The sequence below is a fragment of the Myotis yumanensis genome, unplaced genomic scaffold (assembly GCF_028538775.1).
Source record: "Myotis yumanensis isolate MYYU_CA2020_CCGP unplaced genomic scaffold, mMyoYum1.0.hap1 SCAF_1, whole genome shotgun sequence".
NCBI lineage: Eukaryota > Metazoa > Chordata > Mammalia > Chiroptera > Vespertilionidae > Myotis > Myotis yumanensis.
In genome coordinates this window covers 96,644,985-96,672,293 of record NW_027223752.1, presented here as the reverse complement: position 1 = coordinate 96,672,293, position 27,309 = coordinate 96,644,985, and the positions used below count along the sequence as shown (strand labels likewise).

Here is a 27,309-nt window from a genome sequence, read left to right as displayed (position 1 = left end):
GCTTTCAGGCAGAGTCTGAAAAGCTGGAAAGTAAACACAGGTGTTTTAAACCTGGAGCTGCAGTCAGGGACAACCACAAACACCCTCGCCTCCAAGTGGCAACGCCTCTTTCCTGCTCTCTGTGTGTTAAAGCAAATGCCCAGAAAAGAAAATGTCAAATGTTTCACCTTTCAACACCTCAAAATAAGTAAGAGCTTAAAGTATTGTTTTGCAAATCTCCAGCAAATAGGTAATTTTTTTTTCGCTTTTAAATGAGGCCAATTAAATATTAATTACATAAAATAAAAAGTTGAATTTCTGAAAGAATTACCACCAGCTCCAAATTTATATCCCCCCATTCCACTGTATTATTTAGCCTTTTCTTTAATTTCTAAGAGCAAAATCTTTTGTTCAGCCACAGGTAGACTGTTTATTCTGTCATGGCGTTTCTACAGGAAGTATCTGACCTGTTCCTGTAAGTATTTTTAAAATTTACCTTTATTGCAAGTTTTACAGATGTCCCCTCTCATCCCCCACTGACGCCCACCACCCGCTAAGCTTTGACATACACGTTAGAAATAAACAAGATGTTTTTTAAAAAGTAGTCAAAAACTTTGGTTACCATTCAAGGAAAGATTTAGACTTAGAAAAATTCAAAACTTAAAAAGATGCAATTCTCTTCATGGATACTTAAATACAGGTAGAAATTGTTTACGGGGGGACAGGGGGAAGCAAAATAATTTCCAGACTGCTCTAGACATGGAACTCATATTCATAAATGGAATCAACTTTGTAATATTGAAATCATTTAGTTCTTATAATTGTATAAAACAGCACCCCCACCAAGGCATGGATAACATTCATTAACAACTGATTCATTAACTAACTAGTGAATATAAAAACCAAAGTGAATGAATTTTTTATATTTTACCATAATCATCAAGAAACAGGTGCTGTTTAGAGAATGGCCACATATCTATCAGTTGCCAAATTAATCTTGGAGGTTATTTTGGGGGGTCTAATCCCACCCTCAGAACCCCACAATATTCTTTTGTACAATTCCTGTAAGAACTGCTCTGTGAAATCATATGTGTGTATTTGATTATTCATAATAAAAAATCAGTAGTTTCTCATTGCTCTAAGTTTTTTTTTTATAAAGAGAGATATTTGCCTTTCAAAATGAAAAAACTAATTAATCATCAGGTGTAAAAAATTATGAGTAAATAACATTTTTATATTAATATCTACAGTTCTTCAAAAACTTCTTCAGATATTTTATAATTTGCTCTAGTATTACCTTTTTTCAAACTGTAAAAAACTAATATCGGAGCTGCATGATATTTAGCTAATCAGAGGCAATCAACTGTAAATGAGAGAAAAGCAAATAAAATTTTCCATCTTGTTCAGATCCATCCATGAATTGCTTCAACTCACATGTGAAGGACATTATATGGCATTAAAAGATAAAATAATAATGTTAAGTTGTGACATAAGCCAACAAAGTAAAGAAATTTAGAGTTAAGTTTGACAGTTCTTAACTGAGCCCACTGTACTTTGATATTACAACACATCCATGATACCTACAGGCACAAAGGAGCAAGGAAAGGGCAGTGTGTCAGCCTTTGATGTTAATTTCCTTGCTTTTGTTGGTTTATATTACCATCTAATATTACGTAAACAATCCGTTTCTAGGCAATTTAGTTTTTCCTCTAACATGATGAGCTGAGTTTGTTTGGACGCTAAGTTTCTTTCAGCATATAAAAATCCAGTTTAACAACCACAGCAACAAAAGCCCACTAGAGAATGCCATTTAAAGATTTAATTTGCAAAAATGGAAGATTATACAATATTTACTTAACTGGAAAGAATACTATTACATATATTTTACAACCTTTCAAAAAGTGAAGGTAATTAAGAACATAATTTATTAAACAATAAATGGTTTGTCTTAGAATTTTGGGGGCTTATTAGTAATTCTTTCTTGGTCTTTCTAAAAATTATTACCTAAAAAACATATGGATCTAGATTTAAACAAACAAACAAACAAACAATATAAGTAACTTGCAAAAGTTAGACTGAAACAACTATTTAGAATAAAAAGTGAATTTTTGAAGATGCACTCCAGAGTTAAAAGCTGATCATCATATAATGGAGCAAAAGTATAGTGGACAAATGTACATTTTGATCACTGTGATCATGACTTAATTTCATTATCCTCTTATTCTAGTAAAAACAGTCATTCTAGTATTTAAAAAATAATTTATGTAATATTATTCAATTTTAAAAATTGGAACTTTTAGAAAGAAGGACAGAATTACTATATAGTTTCAGAGTAAAGTGCATGAAAATGATTTGGACTTCAAATACCAAGGATGAAAAGGAAATGAAGATTTAATTAAATGGTCCTAAACTACAAATAATACTGGAAACAAGATACTGGATTGGAAATGCTTCTATAGAATATATAAAACTACACAGTATAATTTTGTGAAATTATTACATAGAAATACAAAATAATATAAGTATCATTCAGATATAATTATGGTTGTGCAAGATTTTAAGTTAATATTTTCTAAAGAAAGGGTTACAAGTTAGTAAAACTCCTGAGGCTGCTATTTATTTTTGAAAATGCTCAAAGATTTTTCAAGACTTTGAAATATATTCTAAAATACGTATTTAATATAAATATACAAGAATAAAAATATTGGTGATATGCTTTTTTGTACTGAACTTTAAATATTAAGCAACAAATTATAGCATGTTTTAAAATGTGCCTATGAGTCACCAGGCAAGAATGACTTTTCAAGATGCCTATTTTTGTTTCAGTTAAAATTAAAATCCATGCTGTCTAATCCTTGGAGTCAATTTGTAATTAAGGGGATTTGATGAGAGACCAGGCGCGGAATTAATGATAAAATTTAATATGTTTTAATGCATCAGCATAACAGAAAAACTAACCAACACTGAACAACACAATAAAGTCATTTTGGTGTTGAGGGCATAGTATAACTATGTAAATTTGTGAATGTTAGCTTTAAAATAAATAAATAAATGTACATGCTGAAGTTCTGTAGATGCATTACTAAAAACTGTATGTCTGAAAAAACAACAACACTCATGTCAAAAATGCTACTAGAATATTGCTCGGTACAGAAAACTACATTGTTAAACGTAGTTACTTTTATTGGGAATTTTATGTAATCTCGATTGAAGGACTTAACTGTTTTACATTGTCATGCCTCAAATCAGAAATATTTTTACTTAGTAGTCAAACTAAATAAATTGAATTTTATAATCTAAAGTTTGTTTCCTAAAATACATATATTTTTAGTTTAGAGATAACATGTACATTTTTAAAATCCATCAAATTAAGTTTCATAGTATTTTAAATAATGATCTGGATTTTTCACCATATTAATACAATGCAATTCATGAGAGAATTTAATGTATCACTCCAAATCACCATAGCCTTGTGTAGAATTTGGTTACTGTAAATGCTAAAAATGAAAGAGAAAAATTTCACTTGGCCAGCATCCTCTCTGAAGCCTCATTCAACTTACTCCCAAAGTACCAAAAAATCACTTTTAAAATAACATAAAACTGATAACCCACCAAAATACTGACACCAACTCAATAAAGAAATCAAGTAAAAATTTAACCAGAACTGAAATTAAAAAGCACAATTAGTAAAAAAGCAAATTATTTTCGGAAACAAAAAACCCATAGGCATAAAAGTTTAGGGAAGTATTTTGTTCCTCTTTTACTTCCAAATACCAAGTCTATGTCAGCAAGTTTTCAAATTCAGTATAACATAGTCTAATTCACTTGGCTTTGGTCAGGCTCAGATTTATTATTTTGGAAACATCTTTTGATGATTCTAATATGTGCCTCTGTTAAGAATCAATAACCTATACTCATCACCCACAATCAATCAAGTGGGCCTTTATTCCTTTTAAAGGTACCCAGAGTATCGTTTTCAACAATGTATGATGACTATATGCTCTTCTACATCTTCTTGGTGGCTATAATACCAAAAATCAATAGGTCAGGAAAAAAGGGGAGGAGATAACAAAATGAGAGCTGAAGGCCAGGGGGAAAGTACTGTTGATGTGAGCGGAAATGGGAAAGGTCTGGGAGGAAGTCCTGGGAGCACTGAGAATTGTTCACATTTTCCATTTCTTTTCAATTCAGTCTTAATTTTGTTATTCAAACAATTTCATTCTTCCACCCAAATCCCTCGCCAGATGACAAGAGTCTTCTTGACTGTGGCCAAACTGAAGACAGGTATTATATGGGCAAAGGAAGTAGGGCAATAGGTTATGAAGAGCATTTTAGTCAGAGGAGACACCAGGTCCAAAGACGAGGTGATTCAAACCACTGAGAAAAGGTTCCAGAATCTGTCTAAATCCAGCTCACAGAAAGATATATCTGCCTGGTATGCTTAAAATTCAGTCTCCTACTGAAAGTTTATGCCTTAATTCAAATATTCATTTTGATTAACTTTGGGGCATATTACAAAATGTATAAGACAGGAAAGAATGTAATGTAACTTTATATTTCTATCATTATATATCAAACTAAAAACCCCAACTTCCTAAAATAATATTATGATATTAAAAATTAGAAAAACGTTAGTAACTAATGTTAAGAGAAATTAAATGAAAGTATTTACAAGTATTACATTTGTGGTTTGCCACCGATAATCTCCGCAAAAGTTTCCCACAGTAGTAATTCAGTATTCCTTCTGTTTGAGAAGTTATAGTTCACAGTTGTTTCATCTGAACCTCATCAGTTTTGAATGTGTCTTGATGGACTTGAACTTAAACAGGCTTTGATTATTTGGCTATACCTGGTGCTATAATCTACAAAGCTACCCTTCAATGTAATTAATTGTTCATTTCAGAGAGCCTATAATGAATGCTGTCATAGCAATTCCCCATTTGGTATGCAAAGACTATAAACCTGGTCTAACTGAGAGTATTGCTTATAAAGAAAGACTCTGTCAAGAAAAAAATTTATTGTCTAGAAAATGAAGTCTGGCATGGGAACAGAGAGCTGTTAGGAACAAGGACAGAATCTCCATTTCCCATGTTCAAAATTCATGTTTTTTAAATCCATTGGCTCCAACTTTTCCTACTGGCTCCTTCATAATTTCAGACTGTACATGGCCTATAGCACACTACCTGGCCCTAAGCCTACCTTAATTTTGCTCAGCATTCAAAACTTACTGACTCATACCTTCCTAGTTTACCAATCCAACTATTAAATTATTACCTGACTTACCAATTTCTTTGGACCAGGACATAGAGGTTGTCACTAGATAGCTTTGGGTTAGACGGCCACACATCAGCTTTCTAATAAAAGGAGAATGGTCGACTACGGAAGACAGTATGGAGTTTCCTCAAAAAAACTAAAAATGGAACTCCTATTTGACCCTGTGATCCCACTTCTAGGAATATATCCCAAGAAATCAGAAACACCAATCAGAAAGGATATGTGCACCCATATGTTCATAGCAGCACAATTCACCATAGCTAAGATCTGGAAACAGCCTAAGTGCCCATCAGTAGATGAATGGATTAGAAAACTGTGCTACATCTACACGATGGAATATTATGCTGCTGTAAAAAAGAAGGAACTCTTACCATTTGCAACAGCATGGATGGAACTGGAGAGCATTATGCTAAGTGAAACAAGCCAGTCAATGAAGGAAAAATACCACATGATCTCACTCATTCATGGATAATAAAGACCATTACAACCTTTTGAACAATAATAGATACAGAGGCAGAGCTGCCTCAAACTGATTGTCAAATTGCAGTGGGAAGGCCAGGGAGGGTTGGGGGGCAGGAGGGAGGGAGGTAAGAGATCAACCGAAGGACTTGTATGCAGGCATATAAGTATAACTAATGGACATAAGACACTGGGGGGTAAGGGAGGGCAGGGGATTGTCAAGGGCGGGGGGAAAAAAAAGGACACATATGCAATACCCTTTGTAATATTTTTAGCAAAAAAAATCTACACTAATAAAAGAGAAACATGGTAATTAGCATACGACCGCTACCCTTCCCATTGGCTAATCAGCATATCCTTATGCAAATTAACTGTCAGCCAAGATGGCGGCCAGCAGCCATGCACTGAAGTGAGCAGGGAGGCTTGCTTGCTCCAGTGACTGTGGACTCCAACGTTCCCCGCCTGCCGCTGCCAGCCTCTCAGCTGCAACTCTAAGCAACTATGTACTATGTTGCAAATAAGAAGCTAAACAAAACCCCAGAAACCAGCTTTCATTCAGCCGGGCTTCAGCCAGCCGGACCGCAACATTGTATGGATGTTTTCAGCAGTGAGGCCTCAGAGCTAAAGCTGGCCCAGAATAAAGAAAAAAAAAAAAAAGAAAAAAAGGAGCAGTTGGGAGCTTCAGTCACCTGCTTCTGGAAAACAGCCCTCAGCCTCTCACCCAGACTGGCCAGGCACCGCAGTGGGGACCCCCACCCTGATCCAGGACACCCTTCAGGGCAAACCAGCCAGCCCCTACCCATTCACCAGGCCTCTATCCTATATAGTAAAAGGGTAATATGCCTCCCGGCACCGGGATCAGTGGAGCAGCGAGGCTCCTGGCACTGGGATCAGCGTGACAGGGGGCAGCTCCCAAACCCCCTGATCAGCCCTGCTGTGTGCCTGATAAGGGGGAGCTCCCCAATCCCCTGGTCGCCCTGCGGCTCTGTGTGTGACAGGGGGCGGGGCCACAACCTCTCTATCCGCCCTGCTCTGTTTGTAACAGGGGAAGGCGTCCCAACCCCCTGATCAGCCCTGCTCTGTGCCTGATAGGGGGGAGCTCCCCAACCCCCTGATTGCCCTGCGGCTCTGTGTTTGACAGGGTGCAGTGCACCAACCCCCTGATCGGCCCTGCTCTGTGTGTGACAGGGTAGAGACATAACCTCTCCATCGGCCCTGCCTTGAGTGTGACAGTGGCGGTGCCCCAACCCCCTGATCGGCCCTGCTCTGTGGGTGATAGAGGGTGGCGCCCCAACCCCCTCCATGGGCCTTGCTCTGTGTGTGACAGGGTAGAGCCATAACCTCCCCATTGGCCCTGCCCTGAGTGTGACAGGGTGCAGCGCCCCAACCCCCTGATCCACCCTGCTCTGTGTGTGACAGGGGGCGGTGCTCCAGCTCCCCTATCGGCCCTACTCTGTGAGTGACAGGGGGGAGCTCCTCAACCCCCTGATGGGCCCTGCTCTGTGCGTGACAGGGGGTAGCTCCCCAACCCCCTGATCGACCCTGCTCTGTGTGTGACAGGGTACGGAGCCCCAACCCCCCTGATGGGCCCTGCTCTGTGAGTGACAGGGGTCAGTGCACCAACTCCCTGATCGGCCCTGCTCTGTGCGTGACAGGGGGTGGCGCCGCAACCTCCCCATCGACCCTGCCTTGAGTGTGACAGGGGGCAGCGCCTCAACCCCCTGATTGGCCCCGCTCTGTGAGTGACAGGGGGCAGTGCCCCAACCCCCTGATCCGCCCTGCTCTGTGTGTGACAGGGGGCGGTGCTCCAGCTCCCCTATCGGCCCTACTCTGTGAGTGACAGGGGGGAGCTCCTCAACCCCCTGGTGGGCCCTGCTCTGTGCGTGACGGGGGGAGCTCCCCAACCCCCTGATCGACCCTGCTCTGTGTGTGACAGGGTACGGAGCCCCAACCCCCCTGATGGGCCCTGCTCTGTGAGTGACAGGGGGCAGCACCCCAACCCCCTGATTGGCCCTGCTCTGTGTGTGACAGGGGGTGGTGCTGCAACCTCCCCATCGACCCTGCCTTGAGTGTGACAGGGGTCGGTGCCCCAACCCCTCAATCGGCCCTATCCTGAGCCTGACTGAGGGTGGCATCACAACCTTCCGATCCACCCTGCTCTGTGCATGACGGGGCGGGGCCCCAACTCCCCAATTGACCCTGCTCTGAGCCTGACCAGAGGCTGCACCTAGGGATTGGGCATGCCCTCTGCCACCCGGGAGCAGGCATAAGCCAGCAGGTTGTTATCGCCCGAGAGGTCCCAGACTGCGAGAGGGCACAGGCTGGGCTGGGCCCCCCCCCCCCCCCCCGAGTGCACAAATTTTTGTGCACCGGGCCTCTAGTAAATAAATAAATAAAAAAGAAAAAAAAAGGAGAATGGTCGATGGAAGATTTGACTCTGGGTGGTGGGCACATAATGCAATATATAGATGATGTATCATAGAACTGTACACTTGAAACCTATATAATTAACCAATATCACCCCAATAAATTTAATTTAAAAAAGAATGGTTGAGAAAATGTTAGACTGTCATAATATAGATGAAACAGTACTATATAGAAAATGGAAGAGATTTAAATAGTAAGAGAATTATCTACAAGCCTGTGATACCAAATCTAGTATCTTGGAAATCTTGTATTAGAGGAAATAGGAAGCTTTCCTAACAAAATATACAGAACACCAAAATTGAGTTAAGAAATAGAAAAACTAGACATACATATTAAAACAAACGAAACATCTTTAAAAATTCATATTTTCAAGTAAGATCATTCCAATTCAATTTAAACTCTTCAAGACCATAGTTAAAGGTAGAAATTTATGTAATTTACTAAGCTAGGAACATTAGCATCAAAAGTGCTCATTACATAATCCCATCATCTTTGCAGAAAAAGGAGGAGGGGGAGGCAGGAGAGGGTAAAGAAGAGATAAATGGTGATGAAAAGAGACATAACTTTGGGTGGTGAACACATAATACAATATACAGATGATATACTATAGAACTGTATGCCTTAAACCTATATAATTTTATTAACCAACGTAACCCCAATAAACTCAATTAATAAAAGACAAAAACAAGGACTCATAAGTCTTGATGCCATACCTACTACAAAGTTACAGTAATCAATACAGTGTGATACCTACTTAAGAATACATATACTAGATCAATGGAATAGAACTGAGAGTCCATAACTAAAGTCTCATATTTATAGTCTGTTGACTTTTGAGAAGGAAATCAAGACAATTCAATGAAGAAAGAATAGTCTTTTCAACAAATGGTCTAGGCTTCTCAACCTGTGGGTCGTGACCCCTGAAAATACATCCTGCATATCAGATATTTACATTACGATTCATAACAGTAGCAAAATTACAGTTATGAAGTAGCGATGAAAATAATTTTATGGTTGGGGGTCACCACAACATGAGAAACTGTATTAAAGGGTCACGGCATTAGGAAGGTTGAGAACCACTGGAGAGTCAACTGTATTTAGTTATCCAAATGTAAAAAAAAAAGCATTTCGACCTATGCCTTACACAATATCCCCAAATTAATGCAAAATTGATTATGATATAAATGTTAGAGCTAAAACTATAAAACTTCTAGAAGAAAACATACATGTAAATCTTTGTAACTCCAAGTTAGGCAAAGCCTTCCTCAGATCAGCACCAAAAGCATTCCATTAAAGGACACCTTTAAAAAAGTGAAGACAATGACAGAAAGGGAAATTATTTGATAATCTTATCTACACTAATAAAAGAGAAACATGGTAATTAGCGTATGACCGCTACCCTTCCCATTGGCTAATCAGCGTATCCTTATGCAAATTAACTGTCAGCCAAGATGGCGGCCGGCAGCCATGCACTGAAGTGAGCAGGGAGGCTTGCTTGCTTCAGTGACTGCGGACTCCAACGTTCCCCGCCTAACTTGCAGGCCTCTCAGCTGCAACTCTAAGCAACTATGTACTATGTTGCAAATAAGAAGCTAAACAAAACCCCAGAAACTAGCTGGACTGAAAGCCAGCCAGACCGCAACATTGTATCGATGTTTCCAGCAGCAAGGCCTCAGAGCTAAAGCTGGCCCAGAATAAAAAAAAAAAAAGAAAACAAGGAGCGGTTGGGAGCTTCAGTCACTCGCCAGCCTGAAAACAGCCCTCAGCCCCTCACCCAGACTGGCCAGGCACCCCAGGGGGGACCCCCACCCTGATCCAGGACACCCTTCAGGGCAAACCAGCTGGCCCCCACCCTTGCATCAGGCCTCTATTCTATATAGTAAAAGGGTAATATGCCTCCCGGCACTGGGATCAGCGGAGCAGTGAGGCTCCTGGCACCGGGATCAGCGTGACAGGGGGCAGCGCCCAAACCCCCTGATCCCCCTGCGGCTCTGTGTGTGACAAGGGTCAGGGCCACAACCTCCCTATCCGCCCTGCTCTGTTCGTGACAGGGGAAGGCGCCCCAACCCCATGATCAGCCCTGCTCTGTGCCTGATAGCGGGGAGCTCTCCAATCCCCTGATTGCCCTGCAGCTCTGTGTTTGACAGGGTGCGGTGCTCCAACCCCCGCCCCCTCACGGGCCCTGCTCTGTGTGTGACAGGGGGTGGTGCCCCTACTCCCCTATCGGCCCTACTCTGTGAGTGACAAGGGGGAGCTCCTCAACCCCCTGATTGGCCCTGCTCTGTGTGTGACAGGGTACGGAGCCCCAACCCCCCTGATGGGCCCTACTCTGTGAGTGACAGGGGGCAGCGCCCCAACCCCCTGATTGGCCCTGCTCTGTGAGTGACAGGGGGCAGCGCCCCAACCCCCTGTTCGGCCCTGCTCTGTGAGTGACAGGGGGTGGCGCCGCAACCTCCCCATCGACCCTGCCTTGAGTGTGACAGGGGGCGGTGCCCCAACTCCCCAATCGGCCCTACCCTGAGCATGACTAGGGGTGGCATCGCAACCTCCCGATCCGCCCTGCTCTGTGCATGATGGGGCGGCACCCCAACTCCCCAATCGGCTCTGCTCTGAGCCTGACCAGGGGCTGCACCTAGGGATTGGACGTGTCCTCTGCCACCTGGGAGCAGGCCTAAGCCAGCAGGTCGTTATCTCCCGAGGGGTCCCAGACTGCGAGAGGGCACAGGCCGGGCTGGGGGACCCCCCTCCCCACCCTCCCGAGTGCACAAATTTTTGTGCACCGGGCCTCTATTCTATATAATAAAAGCCTAAGCGACCATTAGGGCAGAGCGACCAGAATGACCAGTTGCTATGATGTGCACTGACCACCAGGGGGCAGACACTCAATGCAGGAGCTGCCCCCTGGTGGTTTGTGTGTTCCCACAGGGGGAGTGCCACTCAGCCAGAAGCTGGGCTCATGGCTGGCGAGTGCAGCGGCTGTGGTGGGAGCCTCTCCTGCCTCCACCACAGCATTAAGGAGCCACAAGCTGAGCAGTAAGGAGCAGTGCACAGGAAGGCAGTAAAGAGCGAGGGGTCCCGGACTACGAAAGGGATGTCTGACTGCCGGCTTAGGCAGGCGGACATCCCCTGAGGGCTCCCAGACTGTGAAAGGGTGCATGCTAGGCTGAGGGACCCACACACACACACACACCCACCGCTCCAGTGCACGAATTTCGTGCACTGGGCCTCTAGTATCTAATAAGGGACTTATATACAGAATATGTAAAGCAATTTTTTAAGTTAAGAATGAAAAGACAAATAACCCAATTTATAAATGGGAAAAAGATCTGAATGGAAATTTCTCCAAAGAAGATGCACAAATGGCCAATAAATGCATGAAAAGATGGTCAAGATTAGTCATTAGGGAAATTCAAATCAAAACCTTAGTAAGACACCACCTCACACCCACTAGGCTGGCTATAATAAAAACAACAGAGAGTGCTGGCAAGAATGTGGAAAATTTTGACCTTTATACATGGCTGGTGGAAATGTAGATGGTGCAGCCATTTTGGAAAACATTATGTCAATTTTTCAAAATGCTAAACATAGAGTTACCATGTGACCTAGCAACTCCACGCTTATGTATGTAAAACTAAGGGAAATGAAAACATATGTTCAAATAAAAAATTATACATAAATGTTCCTAACAGCATTATTTATAATAGCCGAAAAGTGGAAACAATCTAAATGTTCATCAACTAATGAACTGATCAACAGAATACAGGAGATTATACATATACACATACACACACACACACACACACATACATATACACATATACATATTATATCAATAAAAAGGAATTAAGTACTGATATATGCTATAACATGAATGAGCCTTGAAATTTCCATATGCCCAGTGAAAGGAGATAGCCATGAAGGACCATATGTTGTATGACTTCATTTATATGAAATATTCAGAACAGGTAAATCTGTAGAAAGCAGGTTAGTGATTGATTGAGATTGAGATGGATAGTTGGGGGAATGTGTATAGGATATTTCAGGTGGATATGAAAATGTTCTAAAATTAGATTGCAATGATGGTTGAAAACACTGTAAATATACTGAAATGGTACACTTTAATAAATGAATTTTATGGTATATAAATATGTATTAATAAAGCTGTAAGTGGGGGAGGTGGGGGGGCAAAGGGAGGATAAGGACATATATGTAATACCTTAATCAATAAAGAATTTTTTTAAAAAGCTGTAAAATGCCAAAAATTACTGAGGAACAAAGGACCAAGAAAAAGCCAATAAAAATAAATAAAAAAATATGAGGGGAAAAAAACAAATATATATATATTTTTTTCTTCTTTTTTTTAAAATATGGAACGCTTCCTGAATTTGCATGTCATCCTCGCACAGGGGCCATGCTAATCTTCTTTGTATCGTTCCAATTTTAGTATATGTGCTGCCGAAGTGAGCACTATATATATTTATTTAAATTCACACACACACACATTTCCTGAACGTATGAAAAAAATTCACACTCAGCTTAGAGAAATACAAAAGACAGCAACAACAAATCCTGATACAGTACAAAAAAAAACCCCTCTAGGTTAATTTCATTTATATTAAGAATATGAACTCTGGAGACAGACTGCCTCAGTTCAGATCTGACCAATTATTATGTCTATAACAACGTTAAGCTAGTTAACCCATGTTCCTCAGTTTCATCACCCATAAAATTAGGAATAGTTGTGCCTCCTACCTCATAGAGTCACTTTGAGATTTAAATACTGTAATCTATACAAAGCATTAGGACTGTGTCTGGCATTCAGTAAGTGCTATCAGAAGGTATTCTATAATAAATAAAACTTAAATTAATAAAAATAAAAATTAGTGACATGAAAACAGTGACAAATCAAACCCAACGGTTTATTCAAGGAATTGTTCAACATCAAGAACTCAATAAAATGTTTATACCCATTAATAAAAACTTAAAAAATATTTCTAGAAAGAAACTACTTAAATATGACCAAACAACATTTATCAAAATCCAATAGATGTAATGCCTATGCCAGGGATGCAAAAAGCTTGAACAACTGCGTGTTACCAATATGAAAAACCGAATACAGCACAAGGTCATAACTTTTCTCAAGCTCATTAGAGAGCTAAGCTCACAGGAAAACAAAACAGTCTTAATTTCAAGGGAGGATAAGACTTCAAGGAGAAATGGAGATTTGCATTTACTGGTAGGCTCTTTCCCACACATCTCCACTAGGTGCTCATGAGAAATATCACGGGCAGGGTAGGAGACCAGAGATGGCTTCCCTCCCTGATGCATGCAGGCAGGGTGTATGGGGGAGGGGACAGGCTGCTGCTATGGAAGGAGAAAAATCCTCTCCCCTCCCCCTGGCAGACTCTTCTGTGAATACAGCAAAAGCCACGTGTAGCTGAAAAGAGGCAGCAAAACCCTCAGGGCACAAGAAAACCACAGTTTGGAAACCAGAGAAACAAGAACTCCCTCTATCCTTGGGTAAGAGGCAGGATATAGACCTGGGTCCAATATCCTGTGCCAATACTATTAGATAGCATCTGTAAGTGGGAGAAGGGCAGGAAACTGTCCTATGTAATACCTGCCACAGATACAAGTGAGAGTTTGGCTGCCAGGGAAAGAACTCTGAGAAGCCTCACCCCAAAGCACAAAGAGACTGTCTTAAGATTGAGGCAGAGAACTCCTAGTCCTCCAACACCAGACTATAAGACAATTCTCCTGCTGGAAGAAGGGCAAGAATGCAACATCTGCATCCTCTGAATTTCAAGCACATAGAGTCAACTGAAAACCGAGGGTGAAGCACGGACACTAAGAAAAACTCTCCAGCACCTAGGCTTCCATCTGAGCATAAGGCATCAGCAACCTGTTACTAGAACAACGTGAAAACTATGATGCATGGGCAGTAACCACAGCTATAACAAAACCCAAATCCAGCTCAACTTCTGTGTGGTTCAACTCAATGCTCACACTACGGGCCTAAAAGGAGAACCACTATTTATTCACAATGTCCATCATTCGATAAAAAATTATGAGACACATGAAAAGCAAAAGCAAAAAAAACCCCAAGAACCTGTCAAATGACAAAACAATCATAAAACCAGACTCAGAGATGACCCACGTATTAGAACTATCAAACTCTGACTTTACATTATGAAGGAAAACAGAGTCTCATGGTAAATGCCAAGCTATTTTGTGTAATGTAAAATCCATTCTTACTAAAATTATGTGAGAGACAGGGATATCCACTATTATAATTCCTAGTCAAGATTAATTGGGCAGGTCTATGAACTGTGGGAGAAGAAAGGTGCACATTATTAGTTTTCTATTTTCACTAGCTATGGTGAACATGCATACTTTTTTAAAAATATATTTTTATTGATTTCAGAGAGGAAGAGAGAGATAGAAACATCAATCATGAGAGAATATCACTGACCAGCTGCCTCCTGCACACTCCACACTGGGGATTGAGCTCAGAACCTGTGCATGTGCCCTGACCAGGAATTGAACCAACGACCTCCTGGTTCATGAGCCAATGCTCAACCACTGAACCACGCTGGCTGGGCAACATGCATACTTTTAAATAACTTCTTATTTTGAAACTAGAGGCCCGGTGCACAAAAATTTGTGCACTGGGGGAGGGGGGGGGGGGTCCCTCAGCCTGGCCTGTGCCCTCTCGCAGTCTGGGACCCCTCGGGAGATAACGACCTGCTGGCTTAGGCCTGCTCCAGGGTGGCAGAGGGCAGGCCCAATCCCTAGGTGCAGCGCCTGGTCGGGCTCAGAGCAGGGCCGATTGGGGAGTTGGTGCGCCGCCCCCTGTCATGCACAGAGCAGGGCGGATGGGGAGGTTGCGATGCCACCCCTAGTCACGTTCAGGGTAGGGCCAATTGGAGGTTGGGGCACTGCCCCGTCACACTCAAGGCAGGGTCAATGGGGAGGTTGTGGCGCCACACCCTGTCACGCACAGAGCAGGGCCGATCAGGGGGTTGGGGCGCTGCCCCCTGTCACACACAGAGCAGGGACCATCAGGGGGGTTGGGGCTCCGTACCCTGTCACACACAGAGCAGGGCCTATCAGGGGGTTGAGGAGCTCCCCCCTGTCACGCACAGAGCAGGGCCAATAGGGGGGTTGGGGCACCACCCCCTGTCACACACAGAGCAGGGCCGATCAGGAGGTTGGGGCGCCGCCACTGTCACACTCAGGGCAGGGCCGATGGGGAGGTATGGCTCTACCCCGTCTCACATAGAGCAGGGCCCGTGGGGGGGGGGGGGGTTGTGGCCCCGCCCCCTGTCACACACAGAGCTGCAGGGCAATCAGGGGGTTTGGGCACTGCCCCCTGTCACGCTGATCCCGGTGCCGGGAGGCCTCGTGGCTCCGCTGATCCCGCCCGGCAGGGTCACAGATCCGGGTCCCAGACCACAGACAGCCTTGCCTGCTGCCGCCCGCCTTCAGTATGCAAATTAGCCGCCATCTTGTTGCTTCAGGGTGGGGTCCCCACTGGGGTGCCTGGCCAGCCTGGATGAGGGGCTGAGGGCCGTTTTCAGGCTGGCAGGCGACTGGAGCTCCAAACCTCTCCTTTTTTTATTTTCTTTTTATTCTGGCATTTATTTACCTTCTATGGCTGTCACTGGAGCTGAGAGCCGGCTTTCTCTCTGAGGCTCGGCTGAAAGCAGGTTTCAGGCCTTTGTTTTCTGTATTCGAAACAATGTTGCGACTCCAGCTCTGAGATCCCGGCTGACTGACAGGAGCTTTCTGGGCTTTTGTTTATCTTCTGTAAATGTTACTATGTTTCCAACTGAAGCTCAGAGGCCGGCAAGGCAGGCAGGGAATGTTGGAGTCCTCTGTCACTGAAGGAAGCAAGCCTCCCTGTTCGCATCAGCTGCCTGGCTGCCGGCCGCCATCTTGGCTGACAGTTACTTTGTATATATTCACTGATTAGCCAATGGGAAGGGTAGCGGTCGTACGCCAATTACCATGTTTCTCTTTTATTAGTGTAGATAATTCAAGACCCACAAGAACTTGCAGAAAGTGTTCCTGTGTAGCCTTCATTTAACTTCTCCCACTGATGACATCATATACTAGTATGTACCACAGTATATTGTCAAAACCAGGAAATTGACATTGGTGCAATGTCAGATATTGACCTTATTTGAATTTCATCTGTTCTTACATTTTCCCTCCTGTCCTCCCTTCCTGGTATGCAATTCTATGACATTTTAAAATTACAAAATTGAAATATAGAAGTGTTACCACACTATAAAGAAACCTCCTATTACCCTTTAACTGTCATACCCTGTTCTACACCCTAACTCCAAAAAACCAATAATCTTTTCTCCATCATAATGATTTCACCACTTTGGGACTTTTATATAAATTGAATCATATAGATACAACCCTTTGAAATTTATGTTTCTCATCCAGCATAGTGCCCATGCGAAGCATCTAGGTTGTACACATCAATCAATTGCTCCTTTACATTGCTGAGTAACAATCATTCATTGTGTGTATGTTGATCCACTGAAGGATATCTGGCTTCTTTCTAGTTTGGGACAATTGCAAGTAAAAGCTGCTATGAATATTTCTATATATGATTTTTGTCAACATACATTTCTTTGGGATAAGACTCAACAATGCAATAGCTGGGTTGTGTGGTAGTACATGTTTGTAAGAAACTGGCAAACTGGCTCACAGAGTGGCTGCATCACTTTGCATTTCACCAGCAGTGTGTGAGAGATTCAGTTTCTCTACATCCCATCAACATTTGGTATTAAGAGTATATGTTTCTAGCCATTCCAATAGGTGTGATGTGGTAGCTCACTGTTGTTTTAAAGAACATGTAAATTTTAAAAGAGATATTTACTTTTTAAAGTTTTAAAAATAATAAAATTAAAATGCAAGATTTATGGGTCCTTTGTCAAATATTCTGCTTCAGTAATCCTGAAATCGAGGTCAGGAATCTGAATTTAAATGTCCATATTATTTATTCAAGTACTCTGCTTCTGGAAACTATCCTGAAAAAATAACTTACAGTCTTTAAAAATTTAACTTTCATGTATCCTCATCCTTTCTTAGGAAACTATTAGGTAATATGCTCTATCAAAATGAAAGCATAAATCAAGTATAACAAAAATCAGATCCAGGAAACAGGTGACTCAAGATAAAAGAAACTAAAAGAATGCACCAAACAACATTGAAGGTAGGTTCCAGGACTGGTAATGTCCTTTAGAGCAATCAGTTCAGATAAAAAAAAAAAAAAAAATGCAACATTTTTAGGTCACCTGATATACTTGAATGTATTGAGATATTTGTATATCTAGTAGAGAGTATACAGATGTACTAGTGATAGATACACAGTATACGAACTGAAAATCCAGACTATAATTCTGAGGAAGACAAAACGTTGAGAAAGAAAAAAAAGAAGTTTTTTAAATAACGGTGAAGGGGCTGAGATTTGTATGCTACTCGCAAGCTAACAATTAGCCCACCAGTGTTGTGCATGCTGACAGAAGACACAGGAACTCTGGGTCACAGACAAAGAACTTTGATTTATTCAGGCACAGCACAAACAGATAAGCTCCATGTTTGTAAAGGTTGTCTTTGTCTCCCAGCTCCCATGGGGGCAACAAAGAGGGGACCAGGTAGATATGCACACACAGTGTGACTGCATCACAGTTAAATAAGTCTAAGCTGAAGGAAGCCCGATCTGTCACAATATGCTGCAGCAAACCTGCCTGACTTTTGCCTGAGAGGGAGATACTGTTTTTATTGTATTGGGTACTAAACAATACTCTGCTTTAGAGAAAGATACTATATCTTCCAAGGCTGCTAAACAAATATATCTTAGAACACAGTTCAGAACAAAGAACGTTAGAAATGCTAAATATACAAGGTGGGACAAAAGAAGGTTCACAGTTGTGAGTACGAGAAACACAGAGTTTATTATTGTATTATTATTTATTAATTACTGTATTATTTTCCATATGAACAATTGTAAACCTACTTTTGACCTGGCCATATAATATAGGCCATACAGAAATACTAAAAACCCATGGGAGAATTGTCACCCAACTTGGTTAATTTAGAGAGCCACAACCATCATTTGTTCTTAAAAAATTAAATAGAATTTAAAATGCCCTCAGTACAAACATATAGAGTATGTATATCCTTACATTTTGCTTTAGTTTCAACCTCCTCATTTTGAAGATATAAAATAATTTGACAAAGATGATTTGGACAAGGACAAGAAAACAGGTGTCTGACATCTACACCAATGGTCTTTCTACCACCACACCCAATGGAACATAGGCATATTGTGTCATACTTTATGAATAGACTAGAGGCCCAGTGCACGAAATTTGTGCGGGAGCAGGGGGGGGGGCGGGGGCAGAGGGAGTCCCTCAGCCCAGTCTGCACCCTCTCCAATCCGGGAACCTTCGGGGGATGTCCAACTGCTAGATGTCCCACAGGAATCAGGCCTAAACCAGCAGTAGGACATCCCTCTCGCAATCCGGGACTGCTGGCTCCTAACTGCTCACCTGCCTGCCTGCCTGATCACCCCTAACCACTCTACCTGCCTGCCTGATCGCCCCTAACCACTCTACCTGCCTGCCTGATCGCCCCTAACCATTTGCCTGCCTCCCTGCCTGATCGACCCTAACTGCCTCTGCTTGCTGGCTTAATATCCCTCTAACTGGTCCCCTGCCAGTCTGGTCACCCCCTAACTGCCCCCCTGCCAGCCTGGGTGCCCCCTAAATGCCCCTCTGCCAGACTGGTCGCCCCCTAACTGTCCCCCTGCTGGCTTAGTCACCCCTAACTGTCCCCATGCCAGCCTGGCTGCCCCCTAACTGTCCAGAAGGAAGTCGGATGTCTGGAAGATATCCGGTCATCCTGGTCTAATTAGCATATTACCCTTTTATTAGTATAGATTGTCCATACATTTTATCAATTGCAACAATATGTCTGCTGTCATCTTACAAATGTGGAAACCAATACTCAGAGAAGTTAACTGACTTAATCAATGCTCTACAACTAATAAATGGGCAATTCAGAATTTTAAAATTAAAAATCCATCACTAGAGTAAGCTACCAGAAAATAACCCAAAGCCATACCCCACAGACAGAAGGGTAGCATCATTTAGGCATATCAAAGGCAGGCCATTAACATGGCCAACATAGGAAAATGACTAAAAACTCATTCCAATATATGATTTCATCATAAGAAATTATATTATTATTTACTATTGGGTAGAAAGGGTGTTTGCTGGTTACTCAGTCTCTTAAAAGAGTTTATCCTGCAGTGACCTCTAAAGAGAAAAGGACAAAACAGAAATCTCTTCTATCAATATTTTTAAACCAATAGTAAAAAGCTAAAATTACTGATGCTGCTCAATTCATGAGCAAAGAAACTTTAACACAAAATAAAAATCCTTCGAAAGAGTTTGTTGGGCAGTTAGTGACTATGAAGACAATATTATGCCAGAATAAATTCATGTCATCCGTGTCTTGAACTTAGTAGATACTCAATAAATATGTTGACTTCAACTAGGACAGATTAAAATTTATTTTTATTTTAAAAACTTACTAGTCATGTAATATGAGTTCAACAATGTGCTAAATTGCAAGAGAATAGCAACATGAAAAAGCTATTGATCCCTTATGCTCAAGTTTTTTATTTAGGGAAGATGATATGTAAGCAATCAACTATATTAGAGACGGAATTACATAAAAGCCATAACAGAAATAAAGAGTAGAGGAAGTTAAAGAACATGACACATTTAGGAAACTCTAAGTAGTGGGGGATGGTTGGGGTTTATCAATACTAAAGAAAGATTAAAAAAAAAATAACAAAGAAAGAAAAGAAAAACCAAGCTAAAACTATGTGGAATCCTAAATTTCATCCTTAGGAGATTTAGATTACATTCCTCAGACAATAGAAAGCAACTAATTTTTAAAATTTACCTAACCATATTTTACTCTCCCTCTTGACAAAGTTACTTTGTGTATGTTTAAAAAATTATTCCCCTTGTTACTCTGAGTGTATTTATTATTTCATTATTACTGTTGATAAGTCAGTGGATATAACTGCCATTCCTTAGTAAATATGTCTTTTCTAATTGTTATTTTTAACAATTTGTCTTTAAATCTGATGTTCTGCAATTTCTTCATACTTAGAGTTCTTTTGGTATTCCTAGAACTGAGGTCTCTCTGACTTCCATTGCCACACTTGTTCAACTCTATCTTCTAGTTCACTAACAGTTTCTTAAACTCTGAAATCTGCTGTTCAACCTATATGCTGTTTAATTTTAATTATTCTAATTTCTATAAGTTTCATCTAGTTTTTACCCAAATTCCTTTGATCATTTTTAGTCATTTACCTTGCTCAAGCACTTCTTTACTTTTATGTTTTTATTGATTTCAGAGAGAGGAAGGGAGAGGGAGAGATAGAAATATCAATGATGAGAATCATCGATCGCCTCCTCCTACATGCCCCCTACTGCGGATTGAGCCTGAAACCCATGCATGTGCCCTGACCGAAAATCGAACCAGTGACCTCTTGGTTCGTGAGTCAATGCTCAACCTCTAAGCCCCAACAGCTGGGCTCAAGCACCTCTTTTGAAAGTTCTTACTTAAACCCTTATATTCCATTTGTGAAATACATGATTCTGCTGTCTTGTGTGTTTGTGGACGTTCACTGGAAGTGCCTTTTTCTCTTACATGTTTTTTGGATAGCTCAGGAACTTTGAAACTTTATAGGAAAGATTGAAGGTTTAAGGTGAAGGTAATTTTCTTTTATCTGTTGTCTATGGGCCCCTTCAGGGTAGGAATACTGTAAATGAAATCTTCAGCAGACAACAAAAATTCAGGCAACCTGTGTGGTTCTCAACCTGCCTGAAAGGGAGCTGCAGATCATATATTCTCAGTGCTGCTTCCCCCTCCACAGTCAAAAAAGTCAAGTTACCTTGCTGTCTTATTTTGTATAAAGGGCTTGACTCTACCTGACACTAAGGCTGTGGCCATCTAGGATACCAGCTTCAGGAGAGCATACCTCATTGCACTCTGGCTTACACAGGCTCTGGGCTCTCTCTCCAGTCTGTCTCCCCCTTGAAGTCATTAAAATGGAATTCAAATTTACCCAGGTTTGACGAATGCACTCAGGGTAAAAGACCACTTCAGATAATCACTTATTGTGTGTGTGTGTGTGTGTGTGTGTGTGTGTGTCCCATTTCCACTTTGTTTAGGGCCTTTTCAAATTCCTGATCTTCTTACCTTCTCAGTAATATTGCTGTTAAATATTCTTAAAATATAAATTTTGCCCTAGCCGGGTTTGCTCAGTGGATAGAGCTTCGGCTCTCAGACTGAAGGGTCCCAGGTTTGATATCAGTCAAGGGTATGTACCTCAGTTGTAGGCTTGATCCCCAGCCCCAGTCAGGGCACATAAGGAAGGCAACCAACTGATGTGTCTCCCTCACATAGATGTTCCTCTCTCTGTCTCTCCCCCTCCCTTCCACTCTCTAAAAATCAATGGAAAAATATCCTTGAGTGAAGATATATATATTGTCCTTATTAATTGTTTTTATCAGGAGGGTCATTCAGGATATCTCCATTTTCTTACATTGCGTAAAAAGCAAGACTTAGTGAGGGGTTTTCAGTAGAAAAGTACTATCTATTTTGTAATGATAGTTAATGGAAGTGTGACAACTGATTAAAGAGGTGAGAAACTGGGGACAGAAAAATTAAGTTAGGAGGGTATCATTACTGTCTAGATCAGTGGTCGGCAAACTGCGGCTCACGAGCCACATGTGGCTCTTTGGCCCCTTGAGTGTGGCTCTTCCACAAAATACCGACTTCTGCACACGGGCCACGAAGTTTCAATCGCACTGGACGTGCGTACCCGCACATGGTATTTTGTGGAAGAGCCACACTCAAGGGGCCAAAGAGCCGCATGTGGCTCACGAGCCGCAGTTTGCTGACCACTGGTCTAGATCATGAACTTGACAGAGGATAGAGATAGGATAATTAAGAAAAAAGTAGGGAAGAAATCGCTGTTGCAGAATTGACAAACTATAATTGAGAGCTTAAAAGGATATGAAGATTATGTTAATTGTATTAGCTCATGTCTAGGAGAATGGTAGTACCATTAATTGGTCAATTTGGAAGTACATAATAGAAAACTATTAAGAGTGATTTAAAATATAGGCACTATTTCTGTCACCAGACAAATAAATCAGGGTATAGATGCTAATGTTCTCGAAGTGGTTCACTCACTAAGGGGCTCAATGATGGCATTTTTTTCATGGCTATAAAATAGATGCTGCAGTTCCAGGCAGCGCATAAGTGCTCCAGGAGAAATGAAGAAAGGAATGGCGCCTGAGACTTTTCAGATACATTCCAACTTCTTCCCCCTCCTACTAGAATTCCTCTTATGCCTCACTGGCAAAAAGAAAGGCTGAGAACCTTCAACAGCTTCTACAATAAAGGCAAAGAAAAATAGAATTGGGAATAAATTTTAAATTATATAGTCGATAGTGTTTGACTCAGGTTCTGACTTCTGCCTAAGGAGAAGAGAAGGGTGAGGGAGTCAAATTAGGGATTTGGTTTCAAACTTGTTAAGGTTAAGGAGACATTAAGACATGCAAGTGGAAGGCATACAAGGCAGCCATTAGGATATAACTGATAAGTGATATAGAAATGGATGAAATTTGAAGAGACAAGCCCACAATAAAAACAAACAAACAAACAAATGCTGGTGAGAATATGGAGCAAGAGACACTCTCATTTATTGCTGGTGGGAGTGAAATATGGTATGACCACATTGGAAGACAGTTTGGCAACTTTTACAAAACTAAACATATTATTACACACAACCCAGCAATTGCAGTCCTTGGCATTTATCCAAATGAGTTGAAAAACTTATGAGCACACAAAACCTGCACATGGATATCTACAGCAGCTTTATTCATAATTTCTAAAATCTGGAAACAGTCAAGATATCCTTTGGTAGGTGAGTGGATAAATAACCTATGGTACATCCTGAAGATGGAATATTATTAAACACTAAAAGAAATGACCTATGAAGCCATGAAAAAAATGGAGGTACTTTAAATGCATATTCCTAAGTGAAAGAAGCCTATCTGAAAAGGCTACAAGCTCTATTAATTGCAACACCATGACATTCTGGAAAAGGCAGGACTGTGGAGATGATAAAAAGATTAATGGTTGGCAGGTCTTGGGGGAGGGAGGAATAAATAGGTACAGCACAGAGGATTTTCAAAGTAAAACTCTTGTGCATTACACCACTATGGTAGATACATGTTTTTACATTTGTCAAGAATATACAACACTGCCCTAGCTGGTTTTCTCAGCGGATAGAGCGTCAGCCTGTGGACTGAAGGGTCCTGGGTTTGATTCCGGTCAAGGGCACATGCCTAGGTTGCAGGCTCAGTCCCCAGTAAGGGGCGTGCAGTAGGCAGCTGATCAATGATTCTCTGTCGTCATTGATGTTTCTATCTCTTCCTCTCCCTTCCTCTCTGAAATCAATAAAAATATATTTTTTTAAAAAGAATATACAACACTAAGAGTGAACCCTAATGTAAATATGGACTTTGAGTTACACTGAAGTAGGTTCATGGATCATAGCAAACGTACCACCCTCTTGCTGGATGCTATGGGCATGTGCATGTATTAGGGCAAAAGGATATGTTGGAACTCCATGTTGTGTGCAATTTTGCCATGAACCTAAAATTCCTCTAAAAAAATATTTTTTTAAAGAAAGAAAAATAAGGGCCTAACCACATATCCCAGAGGATCGTTTATATTTTAGAAATACACAGAAAAAGAGAAAACAGCTAAAGAATAGTGACCAAGAAAAAATGACAATATAGTAACAGAGTACTACAAAAAAATATTTCAAGAGGGAGAACCCCAAAAAGATTGAAACATGTTCCAGTTAGGTTCACTGGGATATTGAGTAAGACAAGGAATGGTAAGTTTCACAGGTTTAATCATCAGAGATCACTTATAATCTCAGAAAGAATGGGTTCCAATGGAATTACAGTGGAGAAGTCGAATTGTAGGAAGTTAAAGATGTGTGATAAGAAAGGTAAATACATAAAGAGGAAAAAAGAGCATATACAAAAATTTCTTATTAAGTCTGATGTCTGTGTATTTATGGCTAATCTAAATTTATTTTAAAAACATTAGATGACCAAAACTGTGTTCTTCAAGAAACCAATTTCTTAACATCAGTGGACAAATTTTAAAGAAATAAATAATTTGTGGTTTTTTTTTTTCATGTTAATTCTCAGTCTCATATTCTATATGTAGCATTGTGTTATTTGGGAAAAATGCAAATATTATAAAAGTAGGGAAACAGTGTCATGCTAGCAATTTATCTACTATAATAGTATAATTCCATACTACTTTTCAAAAATAATGTATAAATGATCACCAAAAATCCAATTTTATGCTCTACCACAAAAAAATATAGAAAAAATTTCTGATTATAAGAATGAATACATTGTTATTAAACAATATACCATGTACCCACGCCTCTGTTTTATACAAGTCAAGTTTGAATTATACAAGTCAAGTTTGTATAATTGTGTATTTGTCTAAATTATCAACTAGAAAGTTTTATGTAAGGCTTGACCATTAACTTAAGACTTTTCCTAAACATAACTCTAGGACTGTTTCCTTTAGGAATTCCAATGTAACACAATGAAATAAAACATGAATTTTTAGCCCTCACTCTATTCAAGTTTAATTTTATTAGTTAAATTAATAATAGTACCATTCATGATAAAATACTAGAAGTATTTTTGGCAGAATGAAAGCTCCCAGAGAAAATAACTCTTTCAAAAAAGTCTTCCTAAAGCTCATTTGGATACTATCTAAATGTTAAACAAGTTAGTAAACAAAAGAAATGATAGTTGTAAGTAGATAGTAAAAGATAGAATTACTGCTCAGAAAGGAGACGAACAATTAATTCATCAGATAGCTTATTAATAAACTTATTATTCCTAACTTATATGAAAACTTGATGACACAGAATGCAATAATAGAGAACTAAATAAGGACAAAATAAGAAATTAAAAATTGATTTAGGATAAAGCTGATGTCTTATAAATGACCTAATTTTCATAATAAATTTTAGATTTCACAGGAGGAAATATGGCATAAAATAACTAAAAAATGTTTTATACATTTTTTAAAAGAGCTAAAATGAGCACAGGGCCTTTAAAACGATTAAATTTATGAATTTTTAAATATGAATTCTTCCTCCCATCTCTATTCTACAAAAAATTTAAATTGGCTTAGTTAATGGATAAAGTTATAAAGGACTAAAACACAAGAGAAAAATTTTGAGACTTTTGCAGAAAAAAATAGGCAACTAGAAAAGATTTTAATGTAATATATTTCTCAGGAGTAAAACTGTAGTTTTGTTTATATATTACTTTAAATTATATAATCTATGGTTTACAGAGATTTCTATTTTATAAGGTTTGGGTTTTGTTTTGTTTTAACTTCCAGGTTTCTTTTGGTCTACATCTTCCCTTCTAATTCTAATAACCTCTTAGAAATGTGCATGTATTTCTCTCCATTAATAGCAGCTGCCATTTATTTCAATTTAACACAAATACACACAAAATAAAAAATGTCAGAGTAAAGACTATGCAATTATGTACTTAACAAACTAGAATTTCCATTGTAGGATCTGTTTTAAATGGGAATAGTGATATCACATAGAGCTATGAAATTTGTCCCCAAAAGCTGGTAATAAAACAACACAAGATGACAGAGCCTGCCTTTCAAACAACTTAACTTTCTTTTGGTGTGCAGAAGCTTTTTAGTTTTATGTAGTCCCATTTGTTTAATTTATCATTTGTTTCTCTTGCTCTAGGATATATATCAGCAAAAATATTCCTACAAGAATTATCTGAAATTTTACACCCTATGTTTTCTTCTAGGATTTTTATGGTTTCATGACTTACATTTAAGTCTTTTATCCATTTTGAGTTTATTCTTATGTATGGTATAAGTTGGTGGTCTAGTTTCTTTTTATTTCCATGTAACTGTTAAACTTTCCCAACACCATTTATTGAAGAGACAGCCTTTATTTACTCCCACTGTATGTCCTTGCCTCCTTTCTCAAATATTATTTGACCATAAAGGCATTGGTTTATTTCTGGGTTCCCGGTTCTGGAACCCACTGCATGGGAGAACGTATTTGCCAATGATACATCTAATAAGGGGTTAATTTCCAAAATATATAAAGAACTTATACAATTCAACACCAGGGAGACAAACACTCCAATTAAAAAATGGGCAAAGGACCTGAATAGACTCTTTCCAAAGAGGACATACAGATGGCAATAAACATGTGAAAAAATGATCAACATCACTGATCATCAGAGAGATGCAAATCAAAACCACAATGAGACATCATCTCGTACCTGTCAGAATGGCTATCATTGAAAATCAACAAACAAGTGCTGGTGAAGATGTGGATTAAAGGGAACCCTTCTGCAATGTTGGTGGGAATGCAGACTGTTGGCAAGAATGAAGCCACTGTGAAAAACAGTATGGAGCTTCCTTAAAAAATTAAAAATGGAACTACCTTTGACCCAGTGATCTCACTTCTGGGAATATATCCTAAGAATCTTGAAACACTAATTCAAAAGAATACATGCACCCCTATGTTCATTACAGCATAATTTACAATAGCCAACATCTGGAAATGGCCAAAATACCCATCAGTAGATGAGTGAATAAAAAAGCTGTGGTACATTTACACAGTGGAATATTATGCAGCCATCAAAAAGAAGGAATGCTTTACCTTTTACAAGAGCATTGATGGACCTGGAGATTCTTATGCTAAGTGAAACAAGCCAGTCAGAGGAAGACAAATATCATATGATGTCACTTATAGGTGGGATATAATGAACAAACTAAACTGATGAACAAAATAGAAACAGAGGCGTGGGTACATGGAACAGTCTGACAGCTGTCAGGGGAGAGAACGGTGTTGGGGTGCTGGCAAACTGGATGAAAGAAGGTGAAGGGACTAGTCAAAGAACATTATACTTGACACATAGACACACACAATAGCGTGGCGATAGCCAGAGAAAATGGGGT

The 27,309-nt window shown here is 40.2% G+C and overlaps 1 protein-coding gene, 1 long non-coding RNA gene and 1 other non-coding gene across 9 annotated transcripts in view; 1 reads left to right on the top strand and 2 right to left on the bottom strand.

Moving 5' to 3' along the window:
• Window positions 1-27,309, bottom strand: part of MIPOL1 (mirror-image polydactyly 1) — a 334,097-nt gene that overhangs the window by 171,839 nt on the left and 134,949 nt on the right. The gene's annotated exons all lie outside the window — the stretch shown is intronic.
• The window catches only part of LOC139019104 (uncharacterized), a 51,108-nt gene continuing 23,928 nt past the window's right edge, over window positions 130-27,309 (top strand). Inside the window, exons 1-2 of one of the 2 annotated variants that reach the window (XR_011473014.1) lie at window positions 130-187; window positions 395-454. This is a non-coding gene — a long non-coding RNA (uncharacterized lncRNA). Of the gene's footprint in view, window positions 230-394; window positions 455-27,309 lie in introns of both variants that reach the window. The other variant, XR_011473008.1, reaches the window with a different exon arrangement.
• Window positions 12,501-12,607, bottom strand: LOC138999887 (U6 spliceosomal RNA). Its single transcript, XR_011469470.1, has one exon. It is a non-coding gene; the product is annotated as a U6 spliceosomal RNA (small nuclear RNA).